Source organism: Leuresthes tenuis, unplaced genomic scaffold (assembly GCF_036924035.1).
Source record: "Leuresthes tenuis unplaced genomic scaffold, fLeuTen1.0.hap1 SCAF_1, whole genome shotgun sequence".
In the NCBI taxonomy this organism is placed as follows: domain Eukaryota; kingdom Metazoa; phylum Chordata; class Actinopteri; order Atheriniformes; family Atherinopsidae; genus Leuresthes; species Leuresthes tenuis.
The window spans coordinates 12,169,436-12,185,522 of record NW_027325355.1 but is presented as its reverse complement, the minus strand read 5'-3'; the positions used below and the strand labels follow the sequence as shown (position 1 = coordinate 12,185,522).

General features: G+C 42.5%; 1 protein-coding gene and 3 non-coding genes across 4 annotated transcripts in view; 1 reads left to right on the top strand and 3 right to left on the bottom strand.

Moving 5' to 3' along the window:
• The window catches only part of LOC140291809 (NLR family CARD domain-containing protein 3-like), a 562,338-nt gene that overhangs the window by 375,369 nt on the left and 170,882 nt on the right, over positions 1-16,087 (top strand). The gene's annotated exons all lie outside the window — the stretch shown is intronic.
• Positions 10,717-10,789, bottom strand: trnak-uuu (transfer RNA lysine (anticodon UUU)). The gene has a single exon. It is a non-coding gene; the product is annotated as a tRNA-Lys (tRNA).
• Positions 11,987-12,059, bottom strand: trnak-uuu (transfer RNA lysine (anticodon UUU)). Its single transcript has one exon. It is a non-coding gene; the product is annotated as a tRNA-Lys (tRNA).
• trnak-uuu (transfer RNA lysine (anticodon UUU)) lies at positions 13,257-13,329 on the bottom strand. The gene has a single exon. It is a non-coding gene; the product is annotated as a tRNA-Lys (tRNA).

The following is a 16,087-nucleotide window of genomic DNA, read 5'->3' as shown; positions in this document are numbered from 1 at the left end:
AAAAATGGTCAGACAAGACAGGGTTATGAGGGAACACTGTTAACTGTTCACTCTCAATGCCATAAGTCAGCACAAGGTCAAGGGTATGATTAAGGCAGTGAGTAGGTCTGTGAACACTTTGAGAAAATCCAATAGAGTCTAATATAGAATTAAAGTTAATATTTAGGCTGTCATTTTCAACATCTACATGAATATTAAAGTCACCCACTACAATGACTTTATCTGTACTCACCACTAACTGGGATAAAAACTCTGAGAATTCAGACAGAAACTCAGAATAAGGGCCAGGTGGACGATACACAACAACAAACACAAGAGGTTTTTGTGATTTCCACTTTGGGTGGGAAAAACTGAGAATCAGAGATTCAAAAGAGCTAAAACTAATCTTGGGTCTAGGACTGATTAGTAACCCTGATCTGAAGATAGCTGCCACTCCTCCTCCTCTGCCTGTGGTTCTAGGAACATGAACATTTAAATAGTCAGAGGGAGTTGATTCATTAATGCTAACATGATCCTCCTGCTGCAGCCAGGTTTCTGTAAGACAAAATATATCAATATGATGATCACAGATCAAATCATTCACTAACAGAGACTTCAAAGGGAGAGATCTAATATTCAGCAAACCACATTTAATAGTTTGATGTTTTTGTTCAGTTAAAGTTTTTGTTTTAATTTTTTTTTGCACAAGAGGATTTGCTCCTTTTGTGTTTTTTGATTGAGGGGGGGGCAGCATCAGGTGGGAAGCCGCAGAGAAGTGTGTAAGACTACAACTCTGCATCCTGGTCTCAACCCTGGGATGTCATGTTTTTGGATGACTAATAAATTCGTCCATATTTCTAGAAATGAGAGCCGCTCCTTCCAAAGTGGGATGGATGCCGTCTCTCCTCATCAGACCAGGTTTTCTCCAGAAAGATTGCCAATTATCTATGTAGCCCACGTTGTTTGCTGGACACCATCTAGACAACCAGCGATTGAATGAGGACATGCGGCTAAACATGTCATCACTGGTCAGATTTGGCAGGGGTCCAGAGAAAACTACGGAGTCCGACATTGTTTTGGCAAAATTACACACCGATGCAACATTAATTTTAGTGACCTCCGATTGGCGTAACCGGGTGTCATTACCGCCGACGTGAATAACTATTTTACCGTATTTACGTTTATCCTTAGCCAGCAGTTTTAAATAGGATTCTATGTCGCCCGCTCTGGCCCCTGGAATACATTGGACTATGGTCGCTGGTGTCGCTAATGCCACGTTTCTGACTATAGAGCTGCCAATTACCAGGGTTTTCTCCTCAGCGGGTGTGTCGCTGAGTGGGGAAAATCTATTAGAAACGTGGACAGGTTGATGGTGAACCACGGGCTTAACTTTAGGACTATGACTCCTCTTCCTGACAGTCACCCAGCCACTCTTAAGTCCCGGCTACTCGGGATCTGCTCGGGGACGACTAACAGAGCTAGCTACGCTAGGCGGCTCCGCACTGACTAAAGGAGCCTGGCTCGCTATCGGGTGGTTTTCAACAGTGCAGAGCCGAGCTTCCAATTCAGATAACCTTGCCTCCAAAACTACAAAAAGACTACATTTGTTACATGTACCATTATCACTAAAGGAGGCAGAGGAGTAACTAAACATCTGACACACGGAGCAGGTGAAAGCAGGAGATAGAGGAAGAGAACTGGTAGCCATGCTAAGCTAGAGAACCAGACACACCGCTAAAAAGTGAAAAATAAAAACTAAAGATCTGTAAGAGTGAGCGTTAGAATATAACAAGTATGGGATAGAGTTAACTATGCAAGATGTGTAAATTATAGGGAGAAATAAGGTGATTATTAGTAGTTCAAGAAGAGCGAGAACTGTCACAGTGCACACACAAACCAACAGGAAGTGATGCAATACGTCTTACCGCAAAGCAAAGCCGTCAGCCATTCGTCTACACAGCCACACTAGTCACATTTCATTAAACTTTTAACTGTGGTTTTTATTCAAATTCCTGTGAACTTTAAACTGGTTCTTTAAAGACCCACTAAGGTCACAGTTCAAAATATTTTGAGCTTTTTGATCAAATTCAGAAAAAAAATTCTCTGTAGAATGACACCCACTGTGTGCAATATCCCATGAATCTCATCTGAGTCAGTGTAACATGATCAACTTAAATCATTTTACTACATTAAGACAAAGATATTGTTTGAGGAAAGGGTCCCAATATCATCCCAAAGCCTGAAGTTCAGATTTTCTCTATTTCTAAATTTGTTCTCATTTCCAAGAGCTGTCAGGGATCCAGGAAAGCAACACAGAGTAATCTCAGATTTGTCACATTTACACTCTGAAGCCCATTTTTGAACAGTTCAGTTATCAGGGAGCTTCAGTCTGGACTGAGGCTTGAAACTGAGAAGATGTGATGTTTCAGTGGGGGAATGATCTAGTTCTGTGTGGCTAACAGCACGTCAGCAGGAGCTGTCTGACTGATCTGAGACACTCTGAAGAACAACATGAAGTGGACCATTCTGAGGCTGTCATTTAAATATAAAGTGTGAGTGTTTTTCTGGCATCAGAAGTGCTCGTCCAGTGATTCATTCCAGAAAGCTGCTTTAGTGAAACCTAAAGTTTGAGATGAAGGAAACTCACAGACCCTTAAAACTCTGAAATGTTTTTCAACCCAAATAACCTACAATCTCCTTTATTTTAATTACAAAATGATCTTAACTGGTAAACTTATGTGTCCAGTTGAAGAGAAAAAAGTGATCTTGTGTTGTGGTCAGATCAGAGTATCAGCTCCTAAAAGTTGCACAGATCCTCCTAATAAGGATCATTTTAGCTCCATTTTAACTCCAGATGTGGGCTTTATGAGTAAATATATGTACAACCTTTTTATAATGCCATCAATCCTTGTTGATTCGTGGATAAAAGAAAATATTGGATATGTAAAGAAAACTGAATAATGAAGTTTTCATGAGACACTTCTGAAGAGGACAGTCAGACTGTCTTTTAATGGTGTCTTTCTCAGAGTGTAAATCTGAGAAATCGGACACTGATACTGAGGATAACTGTGTATTTCTTCTGCTCGTGTGATACTTTCCTGGATCACCGACAAGTTTTTATAATAATGCTATGACTCCTCTTCATGTTTTTGCTCCAGTTTTATCAAAAAGCCAAACGATACCCAGATAAGCCTGGAAAGAACTATTCTAAATTTTACAATGATCATCAAACTTTTTAAATGACAAAAGATTTCAGCAAAACTACAGAAAGAAGTTTATTAAAAAAACTGTTAAAAACGGTTAGAAAAGGGCCCAGAAGTATGTTTCACACACAGCTAAAAGGATAAAGCTCCATGTTATTTGTCCATCTGGCCGGCTTAGGGAAATTTATAGCTGAGGCTGTGTGTCTGGTATTGCAGAGCATTAGCATTAGCATTAGCAGGACATGCTAACTGTGAATAGCAGCCAGGTTATTTAAACTTTTTCACTCTCTGGTGCATGTTCTGACTGCCCGTGTCCAGCTGCAGGAATCAAACCAATGACACAAAGCAATTTGAAGGCATTTCTGCAAATGTTTGACCGCTACATGTATTCTTTTCTTGACTTACCTGTGCGCAGCTTCCTGTTGTGATGTTCAGAGATGTGCTGACTGAGGCTTGTCTGGAGTAACGGAGGGAACGGTTTGCTGCATTTAGGGGAGGAGCCGAAAATGATGACGTCAGAAGGCTCGCTACTGTATATGTCTATGCTTCGCTATGCGGCCGTACGACGTGACTGCTTCAGGACGCGGTTCAGATTTTGTCAGTATTGACAGGTATATAAACCCCTCAGTCTCCATTTAAAATGTGTTTTTTTATGGAGAGTTACAGTCAGTTCAGGTTTTGAGTTTGGATCGTTTGGTTACTAGAGTTTGGAAAGCATTAATATAGTTTGGAGATAGTTTGGGGAGTTAAGTGAGAGATAGTTTTGAGATTGAGGAGAGTGAGGAGAGAAGGATAGGTAAGAGGATATATTCAATAATATAGACAATGGAGCAGCAGGGGGTCTCTCAAACCTGGTGTAGAATGTGTTGAGATCGTCAGCTAGTCCGGGGGAGGGGACGTTTGTGATGGTTCTGAGGGGACTCCACACAACTGCAGGGTCGTTGGTGCCTGAATCACGCTCCAGTCTGGCTCTATAGTCCTCTTTAGCATTTTTGATGGCCTTCTTGAGGCCCTGTCTGGCCAGTCTGAATGTGTCCATGTCACCCTCTCTGTACGCCTGCTCTTTCCGGCGCCTGAGCTCTCTGAGCTGCTTGGAGAACCAGGGCTTTTGGTTATTGTGCCTTGTGATGGTTTTGGTTGGGAGGCAGACCTGCTCACAGAAGCTGATGCAGCAACATACAGTGTCAGAAAAGCTGCCGTTGTCATCCTCAGGGCCCCTCAGTGACTCCCAGTCAGTAGACTCCATGCAGTCCTGAAGCATGTCCCTTGCCTCTGGAGTCCACCTCCTTACTGTAGTCCTGGATGGTTTGGCCCTTCTCAGTTGCTGCCTGTATGTGGGGACCATCTGTATGATGCAGTGGTCGGAGTGTCCAAGGGCAGCGTGGGGGATGGAGCGGTATGAGGGTTTTATGATGGAGTAGAAGTGGTCCAGTGTGTTGCTGTCCTGCGTGGCGCATGTCACCAGCTGTTTGGAGCTCGTCAGTTCCTGGGAGAGGTTACACGAGTTGAAATCTCTCAACACAATAACTACTGAGTTTGGTCGAGAGGTTTCCACAGTGGAGAAAAGAGCAGCTGAATCTTTGGTGAACGTGTTCACAGATGTACTTTGTTAGCCCGGTTTTTTCATTGGAAGCTCAAGAACAAGCTGGAGAAATCGTTTATTAAAAAAGTATTTATTAGTGGTCACAAATAAAGTATATTGCAGCGCTGGACTCGGAGTGCCAGAGCTCCCGCAGGAAATCCGTCAGGCCGAGCCCCGTTATCCGGAAACATGTTATATTTATATTCAGCTTTATCTCACAGAAGTTGTTTTCACACTTGTCAGAGTATAATTGGCCAGTTTTGGGTGACATGCTCAGGCCAGTTGCTGTCCTTGTTGTGTTTTTTGGATGTGATAAACAATGTGTGTGTGTGTGTGTGTGCTGTTTTAGGTGTGGATCTAATGTACCACACCTATCTGCCCTAATAGAGATGTTTTGTCTGACCCAGTTGTTTATGTCATTCCAAGGTCTTGGACCATTTAAGGTCATCTGTTGTGCAGTATGAGCAAAGTGGAAAAGTACCAGCTAGGAACGTTATTTAGGAAAATACAGAATATGAATTTATAATGTCTAAGATCAAAGCCAATTATAACAGTAGCATTATGGACATATCAACTGCAAATATGATATATATTGACTGACTGACGTGCTCTCTCTTTTCGTTCAGTTACCATTGTAATGAACAAACAGGAAGCAAACCTCGAAGCAGAAAATGAGCAGCTGATGAAAGTCTTAAAAAATCGGACCGAGCAGCTGAACAGACAGAAAGACGACTTCAACTGGACGCTGGAAGTCATCCTGAAATTCAACAAATTTCCAGTGAATTAATTCTGCCCTGACAAAAGTAAGTACATAATAAAGTAATTTAACAACATTATACTTCATAAAAAAACACCCAAATGTTATTAGCAGGATGGTAAATTCAGTACTTTATACCCTTTTTAAAGTTTATTTAGAATAAAAAGCATGCAGTTTTCTATAAGTTATTTATTCTACAAGCGTTACTTTAGTTTTTCCAAAAGTAAAATCTTCTCTGCCTTCTTTAAAGAGATTTAAACCGTTTTGAACACATTCTTACCTTTCAACCCTGATGCAACGTCTGACCTGCATCAACATTTTCAATTTTGATGTCATGTTTCTGATTTCTTCAGAAAGTGAGAATTAAAACATGAGTTTCATGTTGATCAGAAAACCCTCTGCTTTCAGAAGCCTTGTTTTAGAGAGTCCCAAAACAAAAAAAAGTAGCCTTGACGTCATTGTTTCGTCATCTTGGTCGTGTATATCTCTTTATGCATTTCAGGCCTGTAAAATGCATGCCTGTAAAGCTTTGTAATCTTCCTTCTCATGACACTGAAAAGACATTCAGGCATTGAGAATATCAAGTGATGAAGAGCTTTTCTTCCAGTAAAATCATCTTAAACTGTGCAGCAGTTCAGGCACATAACCATATTTGTCATTTCAAAGTTCAGGCAGCCAGTCCAGCACCCGTACCCTCTTCTTCCTCAGCCAGGCCTTTGGAATGTGTCAGAATGTGGTTTTCCATGGTCTGCTTGAACAATGCTTGGACGTCCCTGGAAAAGATGTGGCCTTGAAGGCAGCATATGTTGCTGTAAAATCTCAGTGAGCTTTTCTGCATTAATGCTGCCATCACAGAAGTGGAAATGAGCTTTGCCGAGGGCCCTGATCCAACCCCATACCATCACAGAGCCTGGCTGCAGGGACTGGTTGCTGACAGCAGGCTGGATGCTGCTTTTGCTCTTTGCTCCATTTCTTCCAACAAAGATCTGGAATACTGATGGGTCTGACCACAGTACACGTTTCCACCGTGTGATGGTCCATCCCAGACGCCTCCGAGCCCAGAGAAGTGGACGCCGCCTCTTTTCTGAGGCTTCTTTTCTGCACAGTAAAGCTTGTGAATGGAACTCTGTATTGTAGTGCTTGACAAAAGTTTCCACAGTAATCCCTTGTCCACGTGCTTCTATCAGCTGTTGATGAATGACGGTTCTTGATGCAACGCCGTCTGAGGGGTCAGAGGTCACGGGTGTCCAGCTTAGGTTTGCTCCCTTGTCCTTTACACTGAAACTCCTCCAGATTCCTTGAATGCTTTAATGATATTCTGCTCTGTAGAGGCAGAAATATGCAGATCCCTTCCAGTCTTTCTCTGAGGAACATTGTTTTTAATCACATTTGAGGACAAACTTTAGCTCCTCTGAACATATTTTGTGCCAAATCATAATAACTATCATCTGATGTCTAATTTTCTTTATTACTAACCCACATCACAACTTTTTAAAAACATTTTTCAGACCTGAAATGCAACTAATAAAGTTGAAAAAAACATTTAATATCTTGAGTTTATACCTGCTGGATTTATTCTGCCAAAAAAGATGCTCCAGAATGGAAATATTAGAAGTAGATAGATTTATAGTTCTTCATGTAGGATAACAGTCATAAGTCTTTTAAGGTTTTATCATTTGTTATCATTCAGTTTTATTTACATACCATCAAATCGCAACAAATGTTATCTCGAGGCATTTCAACTACAGTCCATTTTAAACTAATTGTAATCCAATTCATTGTAATAAGATTCCAATTAAATCACATTCATTAAAATCCAAGTTGGTCTAATCCGTATAATTTCAGTCAGTTTAAAAAGGCTGTCATTTGATTTTGACATGTTAGATTTAATAATTAATCAATTTCTCCGCCCATTTCGTGAGTGTCAGCCCTGTCGGGACGGCTGGATTCTTTACCAGGAAAAGTGCTGCCTGTTTTATGATGAACCCCCAAGTTGGAAGACATGGCCACAAAGTCGAACTTATTGCAAAGACAAAGCTGCAGATCTGGTTGTTATTGATAATCTGCAAGAACAGGTGAGCTATAAAGAGCATAAATGGCATTTTCCAAATTTCCATTTTCTTTTAAATTATTATAACTGATGCCTTTGCTAAAATGTGAATGATTCCGATGATCCGCCATGTCATGACTTCTAGGAATTTGTCAGTAAAAACATCCGGTATTACCAGAGCCCTAACCATGGATACTGGATTGGGTTAAAAGAAACTGACAACACCTGGTTCTGGATTGATGGACGCAACGACACTCTTGGGTAAGTAAAAATAAATATTGACCACGACTACGGCCCGGTGCTGAGACAGAAAAAGAAAGGATTTAGTTTTAATGCAAATTCAAAGTATAAACTATTGTTTCACCAGGATTTGATGTCAGCTGTTTGTTTCTTGCAACACTGAACTTGTTTGATTTAATTAAGTGCATTAGCTGTACTATGAATGCTATTAATATTGCTCATGTTTACATTTTAAGGTACTGGGTGGAGCAGGAGATAGGTCAATCAGGTCCATATGCACTGGTTATCCCTAAAAGGAACGCAACACAGAGCTGGGACACATCTGATCATAAATTTCAACTCAAATTCATCTGTGAGATGGAAGCTTTGATCAGGTCAAATTAGTGAACACTGTGTCCGACTTTGTCCTCTTTGTGTCGCATGCATAGCTGCAGACTTGCTTCATCACTTTTGAATAAGAAAATCCAAACATATGTTGATGTATCTGCTAATGCTCTTTAGACAGTTTGTGTCCTAATTTGTAAGAATGAATTTTATCACTTTAATGTGTCTTTTTAAAGACTGAATAATATTGTTCTGAATAATGGGACAATAATGAGGAACTTACTTCGACTTCTTCTGATTATAGATTGTATGGTAATTCATTCACATATGAGGGGTGGGTGTAAAAATGGAACTGATGTAAACTGTAACTGAGGCGGGATGTTTTTAAGTCAGTTAATGAAAATAGTTGTGATGTATTTGCCATTTTTTTCAGGGAAATATCCTCGATTGGAAGATAATCGTCATGAAAACGCTTGCAAACTTGTAAAGGCATTGTTAAACTGTTTGTATTGATTAGCAGAGCGCTTTGGATTGTACGATTAAAATTGTGAATTCATTTGATAAACTTGATTGACATTTTATTTTATATTTTTTTGCACCAGCCTTCAGACGTTTAAATGTCGAGTTACATCTGCAGAGGAAGAGATTTGCCTGACTTTTTAGAAGATGCAAGATAAATAATGGCTCTGCGCTGTACACCAGTTCATGTTGTGATCTGTCTTTGAAGTGAAATGCCTTCTTAACTTCATGAGTTGCTTCAGCTCATGTGGGTAAATGGACTTGTATAGTGCTTTTCTTGTCTAACTGACCACTCAAAGTGCTTCTAACACTACATGCACTCACGCTCATACAGCACATCTTAAGTCTACACATAACTACATGCATTCCAACACTGGGTTAGTCCATTCATACACTGATGGATACATTGGGGGTTCTGTTTAATAAGTTAAACTTATTAACGTCGTCTCCTTTGTCCGCGGCGCTCTGCTCTCCTTCTTGTCTTCATGAAAAGAAGAAGTATCGCCTGCTGCTCGATTCTTCATCTCCTGACTCTCGCTGTGCGCTCTTCCAGCCTCCATCTTAGACGCCTGAAGTGATCGTCCATGATTAATATCACCGTCATGCAGACCATGAACACGGTGGCCTCCTCGCTCTCCATGTTAGCTTCTTGGTGGTGTTGTTTGGTTTTCTTCTCTCCTTACTTTTCACGGGCTTTGTTGTTGAGTGGCGCTAAAGTTCCATGTCTGTTGTGTCACATCAGTCCCGAAGGGTAGGATAATGCAATGATAGTAACCATGACATATTCAAAGGTAGTATCGCCTGAACAGGGACTGGAACCCTGGACCATCAGATTCTGATGCTCTACCGACTGAGCTACCCAGGCTCTGAATGTGACAGATCACAGTTTAAATGACAGTTTTTATAAAAACACACAACCCGACTGGTTTATTGGCTGATACGAATGTTAAAGCTTAAACCCAACAGTGTGTAGTTTGGCCTTCAGTTTCTAATTTAAACATCTTTGGGACCTTAGACACCAAACAGTCGTCCATCAGACACGTTTGGAGCTCCAATGAACGTCTCTCGCTCTTGTATTTTTGGTGCTTGATCCCAGTTACCATTGTTGGACTTCAGCAGACTCCAATACGATTCAACTGTCAGAAACGTTGTCTTGGCTTTTTGGTGAAGAGTCCTCTCACATTGGCTGTTCAGAACGGTGAATATGTCTACGAGGAAGTGTTTTCATTGTCTTTGAGAAACCTCGTCATACACAACGAAGAAGATCATAACCCTTGCTGTCTTTAACGTATGTTTTAAGAGTAGCAGAAGTGGAGCAAAGAAGCATTCCCACTGTAGGAACCTTTTGCAGTTCCTGGAACCTGTTCAGGAATAGGGCTGTTTTTTCGTGCATTCGGACATAGAGGAACTATGGACCACGGCCCTCAGTTCCTAGAACCATTTTAGCTCCTTCTCCGAGGTCTTTTCTGGGTTCAACAGGAACACATATGACGTAGGTGTTTGGTGGCTGGTAGCTCCGCCCCTTGTCTGAAATATTTACTCATACAACACGGACACAACCGGCGCCTGTTTAATAAGTTAAACTCAGACGTTGTCTCCTTTGCCTGCGGCGCTCTTCTCTCCTTCATGAAATGAAGAAGTATCGCCCGCTGCTGGATTCTTCATCTCCTGACTCTCGCTGTGTGCTCTTCCAGCCTCCATCTTAGACGCCTGATGTGATCATCCATGATTAATATCACTGTCATGCAGACCATAAACACGGTGGCCTCCTCGCGGGTTTTGTTTTGTTGTTGAGTGTGGCGCTAAAGTAACACATCTGTCGCTGACGGCTGCGTCACATCAGTCCCGATCAAGGTTCCCGACTCATGTGCGAATCGAAAATGAAACAGTTCCACTGGGGAAGGGCAGTTCTTATAGTTAAATTGGAGGTGTACAGTTCTTAGAACTCTCTGTCCAAATGCACCTATTGGCTTTAAAGTGACCAGTGTAGAGTTGTTCTCTGCATTCATAGAAGTATAAGATAATGCAATGATAGTAACCATGACATATTCAAAGGTAGTATCGCCTGAACAGGGACTGGAACCCTGGACCCTCAGATTAAAAGTCTGATGCTCTACCGACTGAGCTACCCAGGCTCTGAATGTGACAGATCACAGTTTAAATGACAGTTTTTATAAAAACACACAACCCGACTGGTTTATTGGCTGATACGAATGTTAAAGCTTAAACCTAACAGTGTGTAGTTTGGCCTTCAGTTTCTAATTTAAACATCTTTGGGACCTTAGACACCAAACAGTCGTCCATCAGACACGTTTGGAGCTCCAATGAACGTCTCTCGCTCTTGTATTTTTGGTGCTTGATCCCAGTTACCATTGTTGGACTTCAGCAGACTCCAATACGATTCAACTGTCAGAAACGTTGTCTTGGCTTTTTGGTGAAGAGTCCTCTCACATTGGCTGTTCAGAACGGTGAATATGTCTACGAGGAAGTGTTTTCATTGTCTTTGAGAAACCTCGTCATACACAACGAAGAAGATCATAACCCTTGCTGTCTTTAACGTATGTTTTAAGAGTAGCAGAAGTGGAGCAAAGAAGCATTCCCACTGTAGGAACCTTTTGCAGTTCCTGGAACCTGTTCAGGAATAGGGCTGTTTTTTCGTGCATTCGGACATAGAGGAACTATGGACCACGGCCCTCAGTTCCTAGAACCATTTTAGCTCCTTCTCCGAGGTCTTTTCTGGGTTCAACAGGAACACATATGACGTAGGTGTTTGGTGGCTGGTAGCTCCGCCCCTTGTCTGAAATATTTACTCATACAACACGGACACAACCGGCGCCTGTTTAATAAGTTAAACTTAGACGTTGTCTCCTTTGCCTGCGGCGCTCTTCTCTCCTTCATGAAATGAAGAAGTATCGCCCGCTGCTGGATTCTTCATCTCCTGACTCTCGCTGTGTGCTCTTCCAGCCTCCATCTTAGACGCCTGATGTGATCATCCATGATTAATATCACTGTCATGCAGACCATAAACACGGTGGCCTCCTCGCGGGTTTTGTTTTGTTGTTGAGTGTGGCGCTAAAGTAACACATCTGTCGCTGACGGCTGCGTCACATCAGTCCCGATCAAGGTTCCCGACTCATGTGCGAATCGAAAATGAAACAGTTCCACTGGGGAAGGGCAGTTCTTATAGTTAAATTGGAGGTGTACAGTTCTTAGAACTCTCTGTCCAAATGCACCTATTGGCTTTAAAGTGACCAGTGTAGAGTTGTTCTCTGCATTCATAGAAGTATAAGATAATACAATGATAGTAACAATGACATATTCAAAGGTAGTATCGCCTGAACAGGGACTGGAACCCTGGACCCTCAGATTAAAAGTCTGATGCTCTACCGACTGAGCTACCCAGGCTCTGAATGTGACAGATCACAGTTTAAATGACAGTTTTTATAAAAACACACAACCCGACTGGTTTATTGGCTGATACGAATGTTAAAGCTTAAACCCAACAGTGTGTAGTTTGGCCTTCAGTTTCTAATTCAAGCATCTTTGGGACCTGAGACACCAAACAGTCGTCCATCAGACACGTTTGGAACTCCAATGAACGTCTCTCGCTCTTGTATTTTTGGTGCTTGATCCCAGTTACCATTGTTGGACTTCAGCAGACTCCAATACGATTCAACTGTCAGAAACGTTGTCTTGGCTTTTTGGTGAAGAGTCCTCTCACATTGGCTGTTCAGAACGGTGAATATGTCTACGAGGAAGTGTTTTCATTGTCTTTGAGAAACCTCGTCATACACAACGAAGAAGATCATAACCCTTGCTGTCTTTAACGTATGTTTTAAGAGTAGCAGAAGTGGAGCAAAGAAGCATTCCCACTGTAGGAACCTTTTGCAGTTCCTGGAACCTGTTCAGGAATAGGGCCGTTTTTTCGTGCATTCGGACATAGAGGAACTATGGACCACGGCCCTCAGTTCCTAGAACCATTTTAGCTCCTTCTCCGAGGTCTTTTCTGGGTTCAACAGGAACACATATGACGTAGGTGTTTGGTGGCTGGTAACTCCGCCCCTTGTCTGAAATATTTACTCATACAACACGGACACAACCGGCGCCTGTTTAATAAGTTAAACTTAGACGTTGTCTCCTTTGTCTGCGGCGCTCTTCTCTCCTTCATGGATCGAAGAAGTATCGCCCGCTGCTGGATTCTTCATCTCCTGACTCTCGCTGTGTGCTCTTCCAGCCTCCATCTTAGACGCCTGATGTGATCATCCATGATTAATATCACTGTCATGCAGACCATAAACACGGTGGCCTCCTCGCGGGTTTTTTTTTGTTGTTGAGTGTGGCGCTAAAGTAACACGTCTGTCGCTGACGGCTGCGTCACATCAGTCCCGATCAAGGTTCCCGACTCATGTGCGAATCGAAAATGAAACAGTTCCACTGGGGAAGGGCAGTTCTTATAGTTAAATTGGAGGTGTACAGTTCTTAGAACTCTCTGTCCAAATGCACCTATTGGCTTTAAAGTGACCAGTGTAGAGTTGTTCTCTGCATTCATAGAAGTATAAGATAATGCAATGATAGTAACCATGACATATTCAAAGGTAGTATCGCCTGAACAGGGACTGGAACCCTGGACCCTCAGATTAAAAGTCTGATGCTCTACCGACTGAGCTACCCAGGCTCTGAATGTGACAGATCACAGTTTAAATGACAGTTTTTCTAAAAACACACATCCCGACTGGTTTATTGGCTGATACGAATGTTAAAGCTTAAACCTAACAGTGTGTAGTTTGGCCTTCAGTTTCTAATTTAAGCATCTTTGGGACCTTAGACACCAAACAGTCGTCCATCAGACACGTTTGGAGCTCCAATGAACGTCTCTCGCTCTTGTATTTTTGGTGCTTGATCCCAGTTACCATTGTTGGACTTCAGCAGACTCCAGTACGATTCAACTGTCAGAAACGTTGTCTTGGCTTTTTGGTGAAGAGTCCTCTCACATTGGCTAGAGTTGTCGTATTGTAGGCAGTAAGTACAGAGAGGGAGTAGAAGTAATAAAACGGGGGCGGCAGGTTCTGAAAGTTAAACTCTGTATCCAGTCTCCATTAATGTTTTTATTTTAAAGTGTTAAGTTGAATGAACCCAGCAAGCTCGGTTACATTGGTGACAGACGTGATGTTTTTATATGTTTAGACTTTTGCCGGTCCATGGAAGTTAGCTTGCTGTGTGAGTTAGCGTGAGGCTAAGTTAGCATCACGCGGCGTGGAGACATGACCCTGTCAAGTTCAGTTGGTCTCTGTTTGGTGGATCTACCCACTCCTTTTGCTGGTGACGGAAGCCAGAGTTTCCTTGGCTGGAAGGACGGGAGATGGCGGCGACTACTACGATGAGCTCACGAGGATTCCTCCAACCTGTTTGAGCAAGTCTGCGTTTTTGCTGGTCGTGGAGGCATTTCCCGACTATGGAGATTTGGCACAATGAGAGGAGAAGTTTCGACGCTTCTTCGCTGGCCTGGGTCCTGCTCTGAAAGCTAAGTTCCTTGAACATTGTGCCACTAATCCGGCGGCCGAGGCAGTTGCACCTGTGGTGGAAGGAGGTGCCAAGCCAGGTCGTCCCAGATTACTTCTGGTGCTATTCATCAGATTCAGGAGGAGGTGTCATCAAGGACATTTCCAGGGGCAGGAGTCCCAGCCCAGGGTGGAGAATGGAGTCACAATTTCAAAAGTTAAACTCTTACCTACTCAATGACTTCAGTACTTGTAAACCCAAACAAAATGTTCTTGTGAAGAATAGATTGCCTGCTGTGGAGTTAAGCTTCCATCTACTGGATATTTGCTGAATCTGCAACTGTAGGCCAAGCTGGTCAGTTTCAGGGCAAAGCTCCTGCAACACCAGCTCAACATCAGTCAATGCCATCGGTTCATGTTATCCTTTTTGCTGATTCCTCGATTGCAGATAACAAGCTGAATATTGGCTGATACCGATGTTAGGACGATATATCTGTGCATCCCTCCATGAATCCATGAAGCTGAAAATGTGTTTCTGAATGAAAGAGGCAGGTATGTGCAGAGTGAACTTTCTGCTCAACAGTGAGTGTTTCTCAGACAGAAAGACACTTTCTATAAAGATACAGAGGAATGAACTGAGCAGAGTGCAGGATGCAGAGGTTCTTCAGTGAATGTGGTGCTGAAGGTGTGGAGTGCCAGCAGGACGGTCCACATACACTGCTGCTCTGTGAGAGACAGAGGAGGAGGATTTCTTTCTGTTGTGACGGATCGTGATGTGTTGGAACTGTTTGTATTTGCAGCAGCATCAAACCTTTTCAGACTTAGTTTTTCAGGCGAGTGCTCCACCAAGACCAGATTAGGCTGGACACACATTTCTAAAGCCATCACTGAACTTATGAGCATCAGTTTCCTCATTGTAGAGTCATAACATCCAGCAGCTAGAAGTTCTAATTCAGAGCAGAAACATCTTCTCTTCCTGCTTGGAATGTTTCTCTGAATCATGTCTCTTGTTCTTCCAGGATAGAACGCTGATGGACAGATGTTTCCATTCCAGTCCTTGACCCATTCCATACTCTGTTTCTCAGCCTGGAGAGAGAAGGGCTTTTGACCCCTGATGATGAGTCATCTCTTTGCTCTCCACTGGGCTTTTCTGCCTCAGCTGCAGAGGCAACTTGCCTTCTTCATGGATGCTTGGAACCATCACGGCCTGAGAGCAGCAGGCAGCCAGTCTCCCCACCAGCTTTGGACATCATTCAGACACCTTCAGGATCCTGATCAGGTGTGTTAAAACAGCTGAGTGCATCATATCAGGAGCCACTATTTAAATGATACATTTAAAAGGCCTAAAATGATTTGGCTAAATTACAGAACTTAATATTTATACTGAGGAGAACTGATTTCATAGCTTCACAGTTTAAAACTGCAACTGAAAATGTTTCAGTGAAACATCTGAAGATGCCAAAGCTTTTGTTTAAGTCTCAAGAAAGCCTACAAAATATTGAATAAGCTTAAAACTGTGATGGTGTTTTATTTGTGTTCAGGTGGAGGCAGACTGTGGGACTGACTGGGATGGACCACACGGCTCTGATGACCTCGGAGGTGAAACGGACCGAGTTGAAGGAGCCCAAGTGCAGCTTGAAGGACACCTGAGCGAGAACATGGCCAGGTCACCTGACCCCGATGTTCCCTTCATGGATGCACTCCACATCTATGCAGCCGCACCACAGCAGCTGATGCAGCCACAGCAGAACTGGACGAGTTCACCAACGTTCACACACTGCTGGATGGAAAAGTGCACCAAACACTTCATGTTCAATCGTCTTTATTAACCAAACTTTAACATTTGTAACTAAAACTTCAGATTGAAATGTTTGTTCTCAGTTCTCCTGAACTGTTACCAACCTCACACACTTCCAGTTAATGAGGTAAAGCCTT